The sequence below is a fragment of the Corvus cornix genome, chromosome 5 (assembly GCF_000738735.6).
Source record: "Corvus cornix cornix isolate S_Up_H32 chromosome 5, ASM73873v5, whole genome shotgun sequence".
Lineage (NCBI taxonomy): Eukaryota > Metazoa > Chordata > Aves > Passeriformes > Corvidae > Corvus > Corvus cornix.
Window position 1 is genome coordinate 28,944,511 of NC_046335.1, and position 22,815 is coordinate 28,967,325.

General features: G+C 34.0%; 1 protein-coding gene across 5 annotated transcripts in view; it reads left to right on the forward strand.

Annotated features, from left to right (window-relative positions):
• NOVA1 (NOVA alternative splicing regulator 1) overlaps nucleotides 1–22,815 on the forward strand; it is a 147,292-nt gene that overhangs the window by 84,673 nt on the left and 39,804 nt on the right. The gene's annotated exons all lie outside the window — the stretch shown is intronic.

Sequence of the window (22,815 nt, forward strand, 5' to 3'; positions counted from 1 at the left end):
AGTATTTCTGTTCTTATTCTCTGCCCCAGATAATACCAAGTGCATTCAATTTAGTACAACTGGATTCCTCTCACTTACAAAGTGTTTATGTGGACCATGTGCTTGTGAAACTATAGCCAAATGATATCAGCTTCATGGTTTTGAGCATGTTTTTCTTGCATTTTTAGTGGGACATCTCTTTTGACCAAGGAGGAGAAGGCTATTGGCCATGTTGCTAAACAGAGCCTGCTTTTGACCTCTCCTAAAAAAACTGGAAATAATTGCACTCTAATATTAAAGCTAGTGCAGAAAAGTCCTTTACCAGAACAATAGAATTTGAATAGATATTAAATCAGAACAGCAATTGATAATTAATCCTCTGTTGATGTGGAAAAAGCTGTAGTTTATATAGAAAGTAAATAAATTTCAACATATGTGAATTAGGTATTATTGGCAAAAATTCAGCATGTTTAAGTTCAATATGTATTTTTAGAATGCTGGTATGAGTCACTCTACAGTGTAGTCTGATGTTGAAGCTTAAAGGTCAGAAACAATTCACAAGCCCAGTGCTTAAAACCAAGTCTTTTTAATCCACAATTATCACGAATATGCCCTGTTTTGAAAAACAGCCTAAAGGTTGTCTTCTCAGTTCCACTGAGACATCCGAAAATAGTATCTATTCAAATAGAACCATTTCTGCTAAAAACTAAACAAACAAAAACAAACCCCACATCTCTAAGAGAGCAGTTTATCTCCTGGAAGAAAAAAAGAAATCACTGTTCCTTTAAAAAGAAATTAATACCTTGGTCCATTGAAGGAAAGTAGGGCATGTATAAAATCTGTGTTCATTCTAATCACTTGGGCATATTGCACTAATCAGATTGCATTTCTTTAATTTACTGATATGATTTAAAACTAACTACCTGATTGTTTGAATGCCGCTAAATTGAGAACTATAGAATCATACCTCTGTGAAAATGCAGCTATTTTTAGGTGGTTTTAGCGTTTGTGTTTTTTATTTTGTGGCAGAACTTCTCAGACATATTTCTGTGAGATCAAAAATAACCATTACCATAAATCAGGAAAAATATGTGGCCATTAAATATAGGTCTTTATCTATTATGTTAGAACTAAGTACAGTTGTAGAAAGTTGGAGGTTAAGGTTTGGTTTTTGGGGTTTTTTTGTTAATGGATGAATGGCTGTATGAGTCACATATTGTTTATATGCTATAGATAATGTAGAAATGAACAAAAGGCAGCTCAACAGGAAACATATGCTATAGTAGTTAGTTCACACCTGCTAACTGATTTGAATAGGCTTGGAGATAATATCAGATAGGGAATGAGTTCATTGTTTAGACCACTGAAACTCTTTTCTACAAAATCTGACCCTTTACAGTCCTTTGTCAGGGCATACTTAAATTCAATGTGCTTTGAAAAATGATTGTTGCTACGGGCACACTTCTGCTCGGGTGTACGAGTATAAGCAAAATCTACATTCACTGGTCCTGAAGTTCATTTCACAGGAACACTTTTGTGGTTCAAAGATTTAAAGACATTCCTCACCCTCCTGAAATTTCAGATTCATATATATTTCATAGTGTTAGCTGAATAAATTAAGATACTTGGGTTGATGCTTTCCAAAGCTGAAGTAAGAATAAAATACAGTGGAGAGCTACTTTAATAAAGGTGGGCAGTGAAGTACACAGCAGTAAACTTTCAATAATGTTTCTTAAGTTAAAGAAATTTAAATCACAGCTTGCATTGTGTCTGTTGTAAAAGAAAAAGCCTAAAGGATCAAAAATTAAAAAAAAAAAAAAAATTCTTGAATGGAGCCTTGGAGTACAGCATCTATAACTTAGCTTTTACCCCTGCTTGGATACACAGCTTTTGCACACAGTTTTTACTCTGTAAGTTCTCAAACAAGTTTCATCTCATTCTGAGTGTTTCCAAATTAAGCACTAGCTCAAGTTTAATTTGGGTCTTAAATTCTCTTCCAGAAAGCTCCAGATATCCATATGTGTAAAAATCAAAGAATGCTTGTATTTTGTTGGTGAGATGATGTATGTTTAAATGTGTAGAGAGGGATCTGGTTAAGCTACCTTGTCTAGGCAAACAGTAGTAAAAAATATGATATTAAAATTGATTGGAATTCATGTATTCCTTACATAGGGTTTCTTTATGCTTACCTTTTAATTGCTGGACAACAATCACCTCTGGAAAGAGGGCATCAGATTTGGTAGACCCGTAATTTTAACTGCTATGGTAATTGTTATATTTCTAGTGTTTACTCCGATTATATATGTATTTATAATGTTTCTTTCATATGAATGCTCTGGCAGACACATGGCCCATGGTTACAAATCACACCTCTAAGGTCTTGCTGCCTGCAACCCTGGCAATGGACTTTTCTGTCCTCAAGACAGGACATATGATCGCAGATCAACTCCTGAACTACCACAGGTTTCAGCCCAGCATATTAGAGTAAAACATTTCCAGTTTTGGCTTATCCTGACCTATCAGGCTGAAAACTGAAGGTTCAGGAGTTCATTTCTAATCTGATCAGATGCCGCTGTTTCAGGGGCAGCAGCATCTGTCAGAAGGGGGTTGTGTGCAACTGGGGTAATAACTGATTTAGCTGTTTGTCCTGTTTTAGTCTCCTTATACGTGTCTGCCAGGACCTTCAACCTGCATGCCAAATTAGTGGATTTTTGCATTTTATTATTAATAAACTCATCAATGCTCTAATTTTTTGCAGTAATCTCCAAAAAGTAAAGCTCTCCTCAATGTCTGTTTTCATTCACTGCACTACTTCAAGTAGTAAATAGAGATTATCACATCCATAGTGTAACAATCCACTACTAGCAGTCTGTTTGCCGAGAGCTGAGATATTGTTTATATATAATCAGGACAAAACCAAAAAATACTGTTTTATGATAGTATAAGATCTGGTTTTATTCTATTTTTAAATATAGTAATTTCTAATTTTAAATGTTCATTTTCTATCAAAATAATCCAGTGAAGTCTTCATTCAAAAAAAAATTTGTAGTCTTAATTGCTCTAGTAAAGTGCTTTTGGTGTTTTAATCTAGAAATGCTGGTATTTTTTAGGAGACAGTAGCATATAGAGGCTAAAATAGATAGAAGTTTATGAATTGGTGTGGCAAATAAGCTAAAAAACTGGCAATGTGTAGTTTAATATTGACAGGTACTGTATATCATGGCTAAGAACAATAAACAGAATATAAATAAAATTAATAGTATTGAATCCAAATAAGAGAGCTGTAAAGAGTAATAGTCTGTATATTTCTGGCAAGTACACTTACAAAAAGACAGTTGCCAAAAGTGAATGATTTTAAAACTAACTGTAACATAACAAACCTGCTTTAAAATGCATTTTGGTAAGAATTATACTCAAATATGTGCAGTATTTCCTAGCATAAAAGATACTGGTTTTCAAAGACAAAAAGAAAAGTATATAAGAATCATTGCTGCTGGTTTTAATACTTTCTCTGGCTCTGCTTATAATGTGAGTACCAAACTTTGTGATTTTGTATCTTTGAAAATTAATGTTATTGTAGAAATAGCTTTAAAAATAGTTTTGTAAAAAACTGTGGTTGATTAAAAAAAAAAACAAAACAAAAGTGACTTTAAAAACAAACAAACAAAAAACCCCAAACAAAACCCCCCAAAAAAGCCAAACAAAGAAAAGCTTTGTTTAATGAGGTGTAAAAATATTAGTGGCATCATGTACAGAGGGTATAAATTTACAGTAAGACTTGGTAAGTGGATTTTGTTCCCAGTCTATTAAAGACTGGGAAGCCTACATCTCATGGCAAAGTCAGTCAAATTTGAGGGCTGCCAATAACTGGTGCAATCAGATTTTGTAGAGTTTTAATTTTTTAAAGTAATTTCATATGATAGCAGAAGCCATAATTTTGTAAGCTAGCTTGCCTAATCCTCGATGATTAACTGCATTCAGCACGACAACTCTCTCTGAGCCATTTTAATCACTGTTGTGAGGAAAACTGAACGCATCAGTTACTGTACAAATGTAACTGCTCTTAAAATCCTGTCCCTGGAGTAGTCTGAGGCACTTGGAGGACCAGAATAGTCCTGCTGCATAAATTGATAATAGTTGTTTAGTTGTTGCTTTATTGTAATACTTTTCTTCCTCCCCCCGGTAATTATTTTAAAGATACTTTTTGAGCTTGCTGTTTTTATATAAATGTACAAACACTCTTCCCACACTGGCAAGGAATTTTAATAGCTAGCTTCATTTCAGTGCATTTGTTCTTGCAAAAAACTTCAATATATTATTGTGGTTGTCTTTATAATAATAAATATTATGCTTGTATTTTCCTAATCTTTAGTGATTTTTTGTAAGCAGTGATAACTCATGGTAATTTAAAAAAAAGAAGTTGCCAAGAAGAGTTCTTAGTTGCCATCAACTACTGCCTAAATTTTCTAAATAGATACCTCAAAGGATAAGTGACCTGGAACATTTTTGATATTCATTGTGAAATATTTTGTCTGAAATCATAAAGCCATACAGATAATTTCCCTTGAAGTACTCTTTATATTTGTCTTTGTTAAATGTGTTTAGATTATTTGATGTGCATGTAATCTTAAAGAATTTAACACCGTGTAAATGTGGACTTTTATTATAAAAGGTTAGTATAACAGGTTGAAGGTAATTAATTAATTTCCCAAGATATTTTAGGAAATTTCTGCCTTCTGAAGAGATATATTCTCAAAGGAAAAATTCCTGGCTTTGTAGTGATTTTAGTAAACTGAATCCAGCGAGTCTAAATCAAGAGCAGGTTTTTGAAACCTGTGTTTGTGCGTTCAGCCAGGCTGCACGACACCTATGGTGAATCTCACCTGCTGCCATCGCCTGTTCCCTCTCACCTGCTGCTATCGCCTGCTGTTACTTACTTGACTTTCAAAGGAAGCTAAGGTTGGTGGAACACAATTAAGAGAAGCAAGTTTGATTGATAGATATTTAGTTAAATTCTTTTGTTAAAACCTTACTTTATTTTGTAAGGTTTGATCTTTATTTTCGAAGAAGTAGCTGGAATTTTCAGCTTCTAGATTTTGGTTATGCTTACATTTCTGTTAGCATAAGCAATGGATCAATAAAATAAGATAGTTATTATAAAAAATTTTCCTTTCTTTTTCTTCCTTTCCTCCCTTCCTGTGTTTTTAATTTTTTTTTTTTTCTCCTGATTACAGGCCATAGTTGCAGAGCAGTGGGTGGCAGTCATAACTTCATAGATTTCTGTAGCCTGGCCACCTGCCGATACAATTATCAACTTGAAAATTAGCTGTGGAATTCGACAATTTGGAACAAGTTTTTACAAATTCAAGATTTTATAGATAGTCTTAGCTTTTGTAGCTCAGCTCTTTCAATGTCAAGGGCCTATGGTCTTTGAAAGCATCTGGCAATCTTTTCGTTTCAGGTAACATTTAAATAACACTTTAGGGATTGTTTGGATAAGGTAACAAAGCAATTGTGTTGATACACTAGGTACTGTAATTGTGCAGTTGAAATCAAGAGGATTGCAACTGTAAATTACTTTCTTGTCATTATGTTAACTGCAGATACTAAGAAAGTGTATGAGATAATACCGATAACATACGTACTTAACAATTCAGGAAGCGGCTTTTTATGGCTTTATCATAATGGAGTAAAAAGACATTTATGGAAGGACTAAGGTGGGATGGAATTTTTCACAATTCCTACTTGGCCCACCCATAACTTGCCTTCTTTTGATTCTTACAGTCTATTTACTTCAATCTTTTCTGTGTTTTTCTTAACGGAGACTGCCTTTAACTTGAATTTTGTGGTCAGGATTCAATTATCTTCCTCTTTTCAACTACTTTCTTATTTATGTTCCTTTTCTTCACAGGAACATAAAACATGACTGAGTCAAGTACCTCATTGTTGCCATTAACTATGAACTCTGTTTTTCATCTATCTTCATTTCAGTTTGAACTGCAAAATCATGAGTTATGTTTTAACATTTCTCCCCATTACTTATACAACCAGGTCTTGCTTTTACCTGTGTCAAAAGTTCTTAAAATACCTAGTTTAGGATTGTTTGATATATATGTATACTTGAAGTACACGAGACACAAATAGGTATTCTGACAAATACCGGGAGGAAAATAAAGTCCTAAAGGACTGCCATGGGGAGTTAATAGACTGAGTCAGAAAGTAAAATTCTTGTGTATCCTTTCTATGGATTCTTTACAGAAAAAAAAAAGAAAAGAAATTTTAGTCCTAGTTATGATGTCACTCATTTAGTTGTAAGACTCAGAATATTATCCTGAAGTAGCTGGCAGATAACTAAATCTGAATTTTATTTTAATATGATTTTAATAATTAATGTAGCAATCAATAGAGTATACTTTCAGAGAGATGATTGATTGAAGTATCCTTTAATTGCAGCCTTTAATTAGAATTGATGGCTCACCACCCTAGTTCTTGTCTATTATATTAATAATTACAAAATTGATTTCCTTCCATTTTAATTTTGATCCACTGAGGAGCTATGTGGCTCAAATTCACATCCTTGCAAATGAAGGTGACTTCCTCACAGAGACGATATGGCATTGCCTCTTTATATGCATGAAAATACGTGCATCTAAACTATACTCGTTAACGTAATTCTGTTTAATCATGTCCTATCCAATTATTTATTTTAGGCAGAGTGAAGGAGCAGTGGCAGCTACTGGGCTGTTTTGCTTCTATATTTGCCCTTTAGTTGTTATATTAAATACTTCTTAGTCAGAGACAATGACAGTGGAGCTTAATAGTGGTACTTGCAAGAATCCCTGGTGGTTGATATGAAAAGACTTGAGACATTAACATTATCAAGTATGTGTTATCGTTTTTTTGCATTTTTTTGCTTCTATCTCTCTGCATCTATTTTTCTTATTAGGCCATTCATGTTAAAGATTTAAAGAAATGTAGACAGCAGCCCTTTTTTTACTTACAAAATATTTCTAGAGAGGTATGTATGTATCTATATGTATGTAAATTATATAAAAATAAAACAAAAAACTATATAAAATGATATAAAAATAACTCTTTCCCTATGGACAAAGCAATGCCTTACATTCATCCTTTTTATTTTTGATTGGCCTACTTTCTTTTTGACATCCATTTGCTTTAATAAACCTCCAAGATCTAAAGAATATATTATTCTTTTTGTGATACTGAAAAAAAAACCAACCCAAAAAATTGTCTGAATCCTTTATGGTGGATTTTCAGTGAACTGTAATTCATTCTACTTTTCCATATCCTCCAGGTGACCTGTTAGATGAGATACTGCAGTGTTGGTTAGAAAAGTTACTGTTATCTTGCATACTGTAAGAAATACTGTAAGCACAAAAGTTTGTTGTGAATCCTTGCTGTCTTAGGCCAGCGATGTCTGTGGGTATTCTAGTTTATGATTAGAATACAGTTGAATTTTTTCGTTAAATATCTCTGTCTTGTGAGTGAACATGATACAGAACTTTTCCCAAAAGGCAAGCCGGCCTCATTGGTGATCTTTTTTAAATTCTGGAGGTTTGTCTTTCTGGATTTCCTGCAGGCTGCTTTTTTTTTTCAGGGCTTTTCAGCCACACCACAACTTAGAACTTATTCCCTAAGCTTTTGAATAGCAACTGTCTTAGAAGATATTATTGAGTAATGGATGGAAAAACCTTGACTACTTCAAGCTAGATTTGCCTGTTCATGTAAAGACCCAGAGGGGAGAGGAAGACCTTTTTTGGTTCCTTTCTGTTAGGTTATCACTTTGGAGATCTGAGATGCACATTTCCTAGGAGCTTTTCATGACTTGCATTGTGGGTAGGTCTGTATTAGATAGTTGAGCAGGGTTCAAATTCCTAGTTGGGAACAATGACCTCTAATTGCCACTAGCACATAAAATTTCTGCATGTTACAATTTCTTACCAAGTCCTTCACTCTGACAGAAGTCAGGTGATGTTTCACAGTTTCTGGAGTGAGCATCAGCATTGTAGTCATTTACATGCTACCACTATAACCACTTTGTTGTGACTGCATCAGGGAATTATCTTGAGGGGGTTTCCTTTAAGATATTCGATTTAGAGTCAACTTGAAAAGAAACACACTTCTAACAGGACAAAGTAATAAAATTGATTAGGGAAAATAAAATTTACATCAATGAGCCAGAACTTTGAAGCAGTCTGACTTGCATAAATCAGTCGGCAGGATATGTGGCATTTAAAGTTTTTGATGTTAACATTAATAAAACTGAAATAAATTTCTGTCAGAGTGTATATCTACAAAGTTCTATATACACATCAGGAAAAGACAAAGTTGAAGCATGAATTTTAAGCTTAGATTTCTTTTGAATACATAACGTACAAAACAGTCTTTAATAATGTGAGCAATACCTACCTCCAGTTAATACAACAAAATAGTGTGTCTTGCTAATATTTTGAGAGGTACAGAATCTTTAATTACCTGTATTCTGACTTGTATGTGTCAGGGGTTGGGATATAACAAATAAGGAAATACAGCTCTTAGGCGTTCAGCTCCTAATGCTGTCTTCATAGTTGTGAATCTTTTATGCTGCCTAAGTATTACTTAGCTGATTGTGAGAAAGCAGTTCTCCTGGTGATTGCTCATCAGTGTAAATAAATGTACAAAAAAAATAGGTGTCTTTTCAGTTGTTCTCTCTGATTTTGGCCACCACTGTGGAGAGCTTCTTCAGGGTAGAAAAGGGAGAGCTCTGGGAAACATACAAAACAGTAGAAAATCCTAGCCTACCCTACTTCAGAAATTTTCACCTACTTGAGTTTGTGGCATCTACAGAAGCCCAGATCATATGGTTTTAGATGTTGCACACATATGGTACCATTTTTCTTAACCAACAGCTTATACCACACTCCTTTCTGGTCTTTGCACATTTATTTGTGTTTTATTTCTGTCTGGTGTTACTGAAGGAAGTCCCCAGTGTGTCTGCAAGGAAAAGGTGAAACTGCATTTGAAAGGAGCCTGTCTGCTTTGGAAAACTTTGTAATTTTTACTTGCATTTCCTTGAGGATTTTTGCTGCAGAGTTTCATGTCAGTGGCTAGATCTGTAGGGAAAGGAAACTAGAGCTACTTCTTTGTAGGAAAATCACAAAACCTGGGTGATTGTCTTTCGGGAGGCCTACCTTGCTTTAGGAAACACTGCCTTCCGATATTAATTTTTTTTAATGAAGAGAAAAATTTCATGGGATAAAGGAAGAGGAATGAAAGAGGAAAATAAGTTTCATGTCTAACAGTTTTTGGGCATTTGTAACGACTAATATCTTGTTGAACCTTATAGTATCCATTGGAGACGAAACTTGCTTTCACAGGCTGTACTCAGGACAAAATATTAAGGAGGGATTAAACACCACTGCTTCTACACACCTAGGGAGACTTCCTGTTACTATCAAGAAAGAGAGCCATGGTAATATGATACTATTTCTATCAGCCATCTGAAAATGCTACTTTCATTAGTGTCTACTGATCATCTTGACAGTGCCCTGAGAGCTTGCCTGCAAAGCTTTCCATGGTGTTGCCACCTAACACAGCAGAACTTTGGACTTTAGCCACAGAATTTAGCTTTGGCACTAATTCAGAGAGTTTCTAGACTCCGTCATGATCAGCCCTTTGCACCCTGGATTACTGTCCTAATCCTATAAAATAGAGTATCCTGTTTGAAAAAGTAACTTGTAGCACAGGTACACAGCTATCCTATCATGTCAGTTAAAAAAACACATTCACAGAATCACAGAATAAGTCAGGTTGGAAGGGACCGCAATGGGTCATCCTAGGGCACATGGCACAGGATTGCATCCAGATGGTTCTTGAATGTCTCCAGTGAGGGAGCCTTCACAGCCTCTCAGGGCAATCTGTTCCAGTACACAGACACCCTCACAGTAAAGAGTTCTTCCTCACATTCAGGTGGAAATTTCTGTGCTTGTCTTCCTATTGCCTCTGGTCCAATTACTTGGCACCACCGAGAAGAGGCTGGATCCATTCGCTTGACGCCCTTCCTTTAGACGCTCAGACACACTGATGAGGTCCCCTCACACTCATTTCTTCTTGAGGCTGAACAGGCCCAGCTCCCTCAGCCTTTCCCTGTAAAAGAGATTCTCCAGACCTTTGATCAGTGTTGACCCTTTAATATGTTGTCTGTAGATGTCAACAGATATGTACGTTTCATATGTTGATAAAGTCATCTGCTTGGTTTATAACTTTATTTATTTAGGGCATTTCTATAAGACCAATAAATAACACTACTTTATAATTATTTGATTCAATAATAGAAGTTTCATTTAAATAAATTGTGCTAGCAGTGTTGAATTGCACCTGGGTGAATGTAGAATAAAATTTATAATGCCAACTTCAAAAGACTCTTGAGTGGGTCATGGTTGATGATATATTATAATTATGTATGTGAGAAGTAAACATTACAAAAATAATCAAATACTGATACTTAATCTGCAATTCTAACGTGGTGCAAGCTCAGGTGGAATGCTATGTAAAATTGCTTTGGTTTGATTTTAAACTTGGAAAAAACTTAACGAGTAAAAATAATTCTCAATAAAAATAGCACTGATTCTGCTATAATTTAATAATTTTAAAAGTTTGGGAAAGTGGCTTTTCAAATTTAATCTTAAAACGTCTATATCTGTGATGATTGCTTATAAATGAACAGCTGCATCTTCATTGCCACAGGCTTAAATTAAGGTCCCAAAGTGCCATAGGTTTTGAATTCCATAGTACGTTAACAAGAAACATACAAATATAGAAAGGCTCCTGCTCTAAAACTGAGCGCAATGCATGTAATATTCATGATTACTAAGGCAAACAGAATGCAGCATTACACCAAATGCTGCAGTGAAAAACAGTGTAGAAATTAAAAAGGACCAAATAACTAGGTGCATCATAATCAACAGTCATGTGATATATTTTTCACTTATCTTGTATTTGAAAACTTACATTTAACCTCATTTGCATGTCTCATAATTTAGTTATTCAATCCACTGTTTAAAGTGTTTATTTCTTCCTCTTATTTGTTCAATTTGGTATTGACCTATTAAATAATTTTTTATTTCCTTTGTACTTGCTAAGTACCTCAGTTATTACTTGCTACCTTTTTTCCTATTGTTTCCATCATTTGACAATATATAGAACCCTGCAGTCTGCAATATATTTTCTTAGGAGTGGTACGAAAAGCTGGGAATAATGCCGGGATTGAGAGCTATGATTATGATCTCATAATTTTTCCTATTTGAATATAGCAGTCATGAATACAATTCAGAGTGATCTTGATATCAGAATGTAAGTATCACAGCACACAAAATATTCCACCACGTGTTCTGAGCAGGAAATGCAAATTCAGTAGAAGTAATATCCATTTTCTACATTTGACAGAGTATAGTTGCTTAGTACTCAGGAGGAATTAGAATTGCAAGAGTTCCTTTAAAGACCTGTGTTCTGTTTCGTAAACATATTTCTAAGGGCACTATTTGTAAGGAAGGTTTACACACTTCATCGAAAGGAATGTTCAAAATGTACCATTCCTAGTTTATCAAAAACATACAAAAGGGCTAAATACACAAATGCATAATAGTTGAATTTTGATTTTTTTTAAATTAATGTATGCATATAATATTGCTTCTGAATGATAATAAGGACAATTTTAAACAAGACACTTGACTTGTTTGATTAGTCTCGATGTTACCTCGCCTGATGTTATGAAATCCTCTCCTAAAGGAACACATTCCTTTATGCCTGTATTTGCTGTCCCCAGACAACTTTGGGAAAAGCTTCTGTCAGAGACTGCATCTTCCTACCTTAAAAAGATGGAAATCTGTAGGGAAATAGGCTTTATTAATTCCAGCATCATGAAATTATTTGGATTTTTTTAATGTTATTTTTGTCGTGATTCTGATCTTGCTTTTTCCTAATAGAAAAAAAAAAAATTTAAAAGTGCATTTTGTATCATCCAGGAGTAAACAATCCATGGATTAAATGGTTTGAGAGAAGATTAAAAAATCTAATTAGGCTAGTAAATTCTTTTTCAAATGGGCAAAAATAATTTCCTTGAATTAAAGCAAAATCTCATGAATGACCAAAGAATAAGGATTCTACTGCATTTGGGTTTTTGTCCATTTTAGGATGTATTAGTCTATTATTAAGCTACTATACATATTTTACAATTCTCCATGTTTCTTTAGTGCTAAAAAAGATTTCAGAATGAATAGGAATTTCATTTTTATTTTGGGCTGGTTTATTAGTTTCGAAGAGAGAAACCTAAAATTAGATTTGGAGAAAAACAGGCAGATTTTAAAATCTGACATAATTCTGATACACTTGGTCAATAACTGCATTAGGAACATTCTCTATGCTGTTAAAACAGAGGATATGTTGTTATTAATGAAGCTTTTTTCAGTCTGTGCCTTGTTCTGGATAGGCACTAATTAAAGTTTCACAAAAGAATATTGCTGTCTATAGCTGTGAAATATCATCTCAAAAATTACAAGATATCAGTGGATGGTTTTCACTTTGTTTATTCTTGTTTCTGTTTGTGATTAGAAACTACTTACTGCAACTTTTTAATTTCTAGACTAGAATAAATGCTTCATGCTAGGCTTTTGCCTTAAAGTAGTATGCAGTTCTTCATTTGTAGTTGTTCGTAGTTGAACCTGTTTCACTTGAGGGAACAATTTTTAATGTCCTTTGTATTTATTTGCACCCAGAAACATGTGCTAGACGTATTTCAAATACCTGCATCAAAAAAGGCATAAAACATGGATATGCTTATATGCAATCATTCTTCTGATTAAAATTTTTTTAATTGAAAAAGTCGAGCTGTGTTTATTTTGGGGTATATTTATTTTTTGTATATTTGAATCAGAATGTATTACTGACTGGTAGGAATTCTGCCTTTGTAAATTATTTGATTGATGCCAGTTCTTCTCCTGCCTTTTCCTCAAGTTTTGCTGTTTCCCGTCAATTCTCCTGTTAGACAATTTTGACAACTCCTTTTGTGTTAAATAGTGTTAGTGAAGAGTTACTAAAAGTCTTCAACTGCCAGTGCTTTGGATGTACAAATTTTAAAATTAATCTTCCCATTAAATTTATTTTCATAGGACACTTTTCATATTGTGAAAATTTAACTGCTTTTCTCTGTTTACTGACACTTAAAATGTACTCTTAAAAATGCACATTGTTAACATTTAAATTGCATTCCAAATCTTAGAAAGCCATCAGTACTGCACCTTTTCCACAGATTAATGTTTTCTAGGTCTTCTCTCCACAATCCAAAGACACCTTTTCTTTTTTTTTCCCCAAAAGGGATGTGTGAGCATGGCTAGTGAATAATGAAGATCTGAAAGACTCCACAAGTAATTAAGTTTTGAGGGCAAGAAAAAGTCATTATAGGTGGCAGGTAATTTTAGGGTTAAAAAAAAAGAATAGGCAAAGGGTTGTTAGGCCCCTCAGGCAGATAAATGCTTTAGAGCATTTGCACACCCATGTTCTGCTTAACGTACATTACTGCCATTCATTGGCTTGCTAATGAATGTGAAAAATTATACTTTATTTGGATAAATGATGCCATCTGAGCCTGTCACAATAATATTAAAAAAGCATATCAGAGCACTACCACCCACTCTGATGCTGTTATTTCTAGGGATAAGAGATCATAAGTTTTTGTAAGCATAAATGCTCTTTAATAACCCAGCTCTCGCTGGCCAATGTGATCCTGCTGCAGGAGTGCCTATTCCTAAGGCTCTAAATCCTGTAGTACCAAGTGGTATGGGAGCTTTGGAATGGTGTCAGTATTTGTCTCTTCCCTCATCAGAATTACTGAGCTTCAACTTCTCTCCTGAAGCAAGGGAGAAGTTCTGCAGTTGGAGGAAAAGGGAAGAGCAGAGGGGTAGCAGCTGCATCTTCCTTCCTTCCCATCCCCAACATGTGTACTTGCTCCTCTGCTGCTGAAGTAGAGAAGCTTTATGAGCATCCCTGGCTTAGTGTTAAGGAAAGGAACAGACTTAAAAGATTGTCAAGAGCAGGGCCATTCCTTGTACAGAATTCATACAGGTAGTTAACACAGATAAAGTACCATTCTTGAAGTTCACATTCTTCATTTATAAGTTTGCTGCTGTCCTATAAAATGAGCTCTCAAGCAAATAGAGAAAGGAAACAATTTCACATGTATTTGTATCTGTAGAGAGTGTGATTTTTAGAGGTGAACTTGACTTTTGTGTCTACTGAGGAGAAGAACCAGTGAGGTTCTTAATTCTGTAAAGTTTTTCTTGTGTTACTGCACAGCACATCCATGGAGGAGTATCTGAGCATCAGTAACTTACTCAGATTAATTAGAAATTCCAGCCCATGAGGTGACTCTTGAAAAACAGCAGTGGAAAAACTCTTCTGCCTTGGAGTCCTTTGAGATGCAGATTCCTTCCTTCAAATCCAATAATAAAAATAATAAACACATTGAAATATTGTACCAATTGTGTAAACATTAAATTATTGCATTATTCTTTTGAATAGTTGAAAATAGTCACAAAATGAGTGGCATTTTAAAAAGGCTCCTGTCTGGCTCAGTCAGTACTGGCAGGAGATCTTTTGTTCATCTGATTCTCATTGGTACAAACTTCCCAGAGCTGTTATATCTACCTTGGCCATTTTAAAAGTAATTTTGTACAAGAATGAAAATAGTTAAGCAAATACCTGTGAAGCCGGAATTTTTGAGTGCTTAGGAAAAAAGAATGTGTAACTATAAAAATAGAGAAAGAGCAACTGTCATCCAGTGCAAGAAATTGTGAAAAAGCTCTATTTAGAAACAGTTATTTAGAAATAGTTCTGCCTACATAACATTTTCTACTCCTTTTTATTGTAGACATATTACATGACAAAATATTTATGAATTTATATAAATCTTCTGGTGGGCAGAAATTAGTGTAACATTTGTTTTTGAGGAAAATATCTCTTCATTAAACTTCTGCTTACCTCTTACTGCATCAAAATCATTTTATGTAATGCTTTATTCCTATAGCCAAGTAATGTTTTAAATGTTGCTATAGTAGTTATTATAGCTTTAGTAATAAGAGCAATTCACTATTTATGTTGTAGCTGTCTCTGGAAAACAGTATTGTGTTATGCGTGTATGTAGTGAGCCTTTGAGGAGCCCTCCATCTAATCTAAACTAATACTTACTGTTTCTTGCATAATTAAGGGTGAGAACTTCTTATCTTTTTGGGATGATTCCATCTAAAGGCAGATGGGGTGCACTGTTCATGGATGTCCCTGTCTTTCTTAATCGGCTAGATTGGACCCAGTGCATAAATTCTAGAAACTAAATTTAGTGGGAGATAAATGTCATTCATAGAAAATCAATAGGACATGCTATAAAAGGGTTACAGTCTGGCAATCAGGAAGGAGCTAGGAAGAAAAAGAAAAAGAAGTGTGACAGACTGAACGTTTGAGCTGTAGTCAGAAACTCTTCCTACCTTCTTGCCATATAAACCCTGAACTAGAGTCCGCTGCTGGGGAGATATGGATTTAATTAAAAATACAGCATATAAAATCTACCATGAGCAGAACATGGAATTAGACTAGCACTTAGAGATGAAAAAAGGAGCTAGATACAGAAAGAATGTGGTTTGTATGGGCCTTTTCCAGATGTGTGCTGTAAGGGTTCCTATTGTGATGCACTCATTATAGCACACATCCGGAATAGGCCCATACAAACAGACTGCATCGCAATGGGAGCCCTGATCACTGTCAGTGTTTGTCTGCAATATATGGAAAAAAGTATACATGCAGTCACAAATATTTTTGTAGAATTTCTAATCTAAACTTTGACTATAGCTCATTTATCTGAAGTTTTTTGCTTCCTCTAAACAAATAAATGGCAATGATTGTATGATGTGATTTGATTTCTTAAGCAGCTCAGCTTATCCAGGAGGGTTTCCCAAATCTTTTCACAGGCTTTTAAACTATGGAACTTGAGAAATATTTTTAAGGAGAAAAGCTCCCTTGGTGGTTTCAGCCATTACCACTCTAAATTATAAGACGTATCAGTTCCTACAATTTCTCGGAGTATGTATTTTACTGTTTAAATGGTTGGTTTTTTTCTTTTGGTTTGGTAATTGTACGTGTAGGAGGCATTATGAACAAAGGTTCATATTACTATAGCATAGTATAAAAGCAGTAATTGGCAACTGAACATTACTTTGCAGGAAAAAATAGTCTCACATTCTTTTGTTAATAAAAAAATTCATTCCAGATATGTTGAAAAACACATGCTATTTCTTTTCTTTCTGTTCTGTGGTTGTCTTCTAAAAATAAGGTCAGTTACTTTATTTTCTCCAGCAGATATGGCCTTCTGGTAGTACTGTGTGTGCTTTTTTTTAATGATTTTGAAAGCTTTATTTATCATAGACTTTCACATTTATGCCAAATTTCACTACTGGACTTTTATTAAATGTTTACTTATTTAGATGCTTACTGATACTAATTTCCAGGCACTGGTAATAATCTACAAAATACTTGAATAATCAAATTGTTATATTACATTATTAAAAAGTTTTCTAATGGTGAGCCCATTTCCCTTTGAAAAGAAATCAGAAGAGAATTGAAGTCCATCAACCATATTACCAATGTTAAGAAGATAAAACGAAGCAGGTTTTTTTTGTTAACAGAGAATACCATGCAGTTAGGGGACCCGAACTCATGTGATTTTTTTTTTAATTGGTGGAATATGTAAATAACGATTAAATTTAACAATTTTGTATTTTGTTTAAATTCTATGTTTTATATTCCCCTTTTTTTCTCATTGTAACTGTTATGATGGAATCAATCAGGTGGGTTTAGTTTGAGTAAACAGTAGTTCATTTGTTATAGATAATTTTACAAATAATATATTAAGACAAACATTTCCCAAAACAAAATTAATAAAAATATAGTGCTTCTATCCATGGTTTGAGGGCTTTCTTACTTCCAGAGCTTTTATTTTCCAGAAACATGCTTTCCTAAAGCATAGAGTATGTTCACTTTCTTTGCAGCCATTTAGGCATTAATTTGCACATATACTTTCTCTCTGAGTATTTCTCATCTAAGTAACACTCCTACATAAAACCATAGAAAGAAAAAAATCTCTGGCCTTTTAGTTTGGTTTTGGAGACATTTACCACTATTAGCAGAGGAACCTTTATTTTTCAAATGAATAACTCTTAAACAAAGAGAAGTAGTTGTAATCCTGTCTCTTACACATGACAGAATTTGTAATTCTTCATCTCTCTTTATGTAACTAAATTTCTGGGAAATCATCATCAAAGCCTTAGCTGATACATAAGAGACCAGTTTATATTCAAAGGGTTGTTTTCTTTGTAAGATGAATCATCATGTCTTCTAAACCTTTAATAGTTATGAGGTTTGAATTTTTTTAATTCCCATGCTTTCTCACTCACATGGGAATAATCTGTTTCTTTAGTCATAACTATGGTAAACCTGGATTCATGTAATTCAGTCTTGTGATCAAATCACAATAGTTTGTAAACTTGTTTTCATAAAACTCTGAGGATTCATACATAAGTTTTGCAGAATTTTTAAACTTGATCCATTTCAATATTGTTACTTATTCATTACAGTAGAATAAATTGGTATATATGTGGGTATGAATATGTATGTGCACATGTATGTGCATGGCTGTCCATATATCACACAGAAAAGATGTGTTATCAACAGGGGTTCAGCAGTCGGGTTCTTCTGCAAAGGGTACTAGGGCTTCCTGTGAACACACCCTTGTGTGAGTGCTCTGTGCAAGTAGTTCCAAAGTTATTTTGTCTGGATGAAAGCAAGAGCAGAACATCAAAGCCCTAGAATTTCTACCAGCCTTTGTTTCTCCTTTCAGTTTGGGAAGTCTGTGAGATCATCGGGCTTTGCTTTGAGAGATGCCTTTCTGTCAGTGAGGAATATGGGTACAGACTCTATGTTAAGACCAGTTAATTCTCTGGTGAGAAGGTAAGAATAGGAGAGAGATAAGAACTGAAGGAGAAAACTGTCTTGTTGAGATTTCTGTAACACTTCACACATCTCTGGGATGTTCTTATGTGTTGCATTTAAGACTGTACATTTTATCATTTATATGGCAAAGGTTTTTCATGTCTATTTAAGGTGTTGTGAGATACTTCTAATGCATCTGAATAAAGACATTTTTATTTTCTGACCTTCATTTTCTGAGGCTTTATGCAAACGTAGAGTGAAAATGTTACATCCAAGAAAGAGTTTATCAGAATTTCATGTTAAGCAAGTTACTGACAATTTTTAGTTTGCTTGGGAATGGTGTCAAACAGTCCTATTTTATCAAGGGATTTGCAAGATCAGTTTTTGGCTGATTTAGTCTGTGTGGTGTTACATAGAATCCCACTCTACCAGCCAGCTGGTCATGGGTCACAAAACTACATGTATGGGACATTGGGTTTAGTGGAGTGCTGTACTGGGAGTTGTCAAACAACAAGCTTAGTGTAAATCAGCCGATGAGAGACTCTAGTGCAGCTTTCACTTAGTTAAGGTTTTAACTTTGGCTCCTCTCACAGGTTCTCTTTTGTATCAAAGAAACTGGCATGGTACACTGGAAAAATACAAGGAGATTTAATTAGTGTATGTATTGGGATTACCCTGGGCTGCTATTGCATTGTGCTTTTTAGGTTTTCAAATTCTCTTTAAGATTGACGTAAAAGCCCAGTGTAAAGTTTATAGACCCATATAAACGCAGAGATTTCTGAAAGGTACCATGCATTCCCCAAAGCATTTCAGCTGAGAAATGTTTTTTATTTTCCTGAAATACAGAAGCACGTTTAACATTTAGTATTTCTGTGAGTACAGAAGAACTCCTACTCATTGAATCAGAGTCTTTAAGCAAGCATTTTAAATTTTAATGGCAACTATGTACAGATGTGTGCCAGTTAAGTATAGAAATACAAACATCAAAAGCATCATTATTGTTTATCCTGTTGCATCTCCTGACATTTATTCTAATGGTTGCTTTAAAAGCTGTATCAGTTGTCCAATAAGTAAATAGCATTCTCAGAGAAAAATAATTGTTTTGAAGTTCTTGAAAAAGTTAGCGTGATGTCCAAGGATATTTGCCAGAAGTAAAATTTTAGATAGTTACACGAGGTAGAAGGAAAAATGATTTATTAAAATAGAGTTATTGCAAGCCTGTTTATGTTTTAGTCTTAATTTATTAGATATTGAAATAAGGTTTTGCTTACTTTCCTCTAAATTGTGTGATGCCTGCAAAATGGTTTATCTTTCCTCTCCCATGGAACTGTAGAACAGATAAAGATTTCCTTTTTTCTCTGATGGTTTTACAAATAAATTTTTGGGGAGTGTACAGACAGGAGTTTTTTGTGCAATTAGATTCTGCCTCTTATTTAATAAGGAAATGTTAAAACCCACACATTCAAATTGAATTTGGATTCTAACATAAGGGGAAAGAAATGACATTTCATTTGCTGAAAAGTAATTTACTTGAGTTCCTTTGAAAAAAATAAACATTAAATGATGGTAGCAACATCAACAGCATGTTTTCAGATAGTTTTTTTCCCATTTATAGCCCCATGCAAATTTCTGGCATGGACCTTGTTGTTATTGAACATACATAAAAACATTGTTTCAGGGTTTATTTAATGTACAGGGATGATGATCACCTATTCTACATTTAACCATTATCTGTGTCAAAATTTTTTTTCTCTTGTCTATGTTTTATGTCTTCATATGTAAAAGGCAGTATGCAATACATGACCCTAGCACCTAATTGAATTGAAAATAATTTTTAAAAAGAGAATAATTTTATATTGGTTATGCTTACACAACCTAAATAAGGGCAGTGATTTTTGGTAATTTGATTTTCTTTGAGTCAGCTATTTCAGAAATTAGATCTGTTTTTTTAAATGCAGATTTTGAAAATCTTGTGACAAAAAGTATTTATATAGATGGCTGAGTTTTCATTCACAGAAACATGAAAAAAGGATTAGATAAAACTGTTAACTTAAAATTACAAGCAATCTGACACTTTAATTCATACTCTAATGGAGTCTAAAAGCTCTTAAAATGACAGACATTTCACCAGCATTAGCGATTTGTAGGTTTATTTTTGCCATACAGGTTGGTCATGTAGCTGGCAGTTTTTCCTTTGCATAGTTCTTGTAAATTATTGTAATCTAGTATCTGAGTGAAAAGCTATTACAGTTGTGAAGGAATATGACAACATCGCTTCAAAAGATTGAGACAATTCCAAACTGTATAGGTGTACAATTTCTCCACATTTTATTAATTTTTAATATTTTTTTTGGTGTACATAGCTATCAAAGCAAATGTGCAATTTAAAACCTTTACTCTGTGTGAAATGTGGTTTTGCACAATTTGATTTTTTCATGGAACAGTGATTTCTGCTACTACATCCTAGTTTATACATACTAAAATGTAGCATGTTTGGTCTGGAGTATGAAATACGTCATATTTTTATTATGCTGCACCTTCTATAGTCACACAGATTGCAAAATACCCTTTAGTCACTTAGTGTCAGGTCTAACTAAATTCCTATTTAGCATTGACTGTTTTCCATTCAAGTATTTTGACAGAAGCCATCCCTGTTAAGTGCTTTCTGAATGAGGCTCCGGTAGCTCACCCGTAACCTGATCTGTGTTTTGTTTCAGTGTGTTGTCTGCTGACCTAGAGAACACTTGCATTAGCTGCATTGATCAGTCCACCTCACTTCTCATCATTTAGGAGACAATTAATACTACCTTGTAAAGACTCCCCAGAGCATTTTCTTTGAGCTGGATTGCTTTACGCAGAAACCACAGGCAATGTTTGCAAGAGGGGGAGGGCGCCAAGTAGGAAAAAGAAAAAAGGCATTAAGAAAGCTTTGTCTAGGAACCAAGTCTCATTTGCTGTGGTGACTTTCACTCATGGCATTCAAACTCCCTTTTCTGATTGAGCACTTGGAAAAGAAAATTAGCTGTGTTTTGAAGTTGATTTGTTGAAAAGATGCTGTAAGAGGTCACAAAAATATTTTAAAAAGCTTCCTCTTGAGAAATATGCATTTGATTGGGAGATTTTTTTAACTTGCTGTTAAGACTGTAAGCATTCTAATTTTATATTTTGTGTGAAGGATTAATAATCTGACATATTTTGAAATACTGATTGATGTATTTTAATCCTAATTTTCATTATTTTTAAATAACATATTTTGATAGAGAAAAATTGAGTTTCTTATTCCGTGTTTTTTGCTGTAGCACTTCTACCACAGTGTTGAATTTCAGTATTGCATGATACTTAAGATAAAAATCAGATTTTAAGTATATGTGAATATGTTAATTTAAAAGCAATCAAGGTTCTTAGTGTGCTCCTTCATCATTAGGTAATAAAATATTTAACGCTAGAGATCATCCACAGAAGCAGGTGAGGAGCATTTACTAATAAAACCCAATTTTTTTGTTGGAAATTCCCAAGGTTACCATACTATTCTTTGTTAAAGCCTATGTTACACTCTTGTAAGGAGCATATCTTAAGATGAGTTGGTAACAATTTATTATATAGACATAAAATTGATAGGAAGGGAGGAGGTTGCTTACCACTCTGGTACATTTCTCTAATCTATGTGATTCCATGCAGACTGTACAATGGAAATTAGGCCAACTGACATGTTGTCGACTTCAGAAATTGTTGCAAACTTGCTAGTATTTGCCACATCATTACATTGTCATTTTCATTTTCATAGGTAGAGTGAATGAATTTTATATGAGAAAAGATTAATTTGTGATCTTATCAATAGTATTTACTAGGAATATGTCAAGAGAAAAAATTAATATATTTATTTTTCTGCTGATTCCATGGCTCAAATTTGTTATTTTGCTCCCCCTCCCCATGGTCTTGAAGCAAAATATGCACTGACATTGAATAGACATATGCATCTGACATATCTTTGCAACACAATCAGTATTATGGTATTGTTATATTTTTAGGAATACACTACTATCTTGGTAGTTCATGTTATAATTGTCCTCTGTTAGTAGAACTATTCTACTGGTATTTGAAGGCAGCAGTGAGGTGATGAAAATCATTGTGGATGTTGGAAGTGTAAAGAATGTGTTTTTGAAAGTATGTATTATGTAAAATTTTAAAGCAGGTTGTCTTGTGTTGGTATTTCTGCAGAATGAAATTGGAAACTACAATATTCCTTTTAAAGTTGCTTTTGAGTTTTGGGGGGTTGGGGATTTTTTTTTTCCAAGTCCTGCTAGATCCTGTTTTTCAAGTCAAAATTGATTTTCTGCAACCTATTTAAGTGGTTTGATACGTGGAATACAGAACATGGATTGTTTCAGTGAAATGTCATACTTTTATCTTTAGGATCAATACTGGGGGGTTTATATTATTTCATTAGTGAGGGTGTATCAAGCTGTAACCCAATATGTAAAATAGTCCCAATACATAAAATAGTCCTTTTTTGCTATACAACCAGCCTCAGCACAAAAAAAAAAAAAAAAAAAAAAAAAAAAAAAAAAAAAAAAAAAAAAAAAAATCAAGGAAGTATTTTTCCACAGTTCTGGATCCATCTTTAGCCATTCAGTAGATATTTTTCATTAAGAAATCAATAAATAAAAAGTGGTGTGAATTTTTTGTAGCACAAGCAGAACAATTTCATTTTGGAAGAAGCTTATGAGTATTCTAACTGATGTTATCCAGGCTGACTTGGGAAATTAGTGATCGTGGGATCTACACAAATAGGAGTTGTTTGAAATA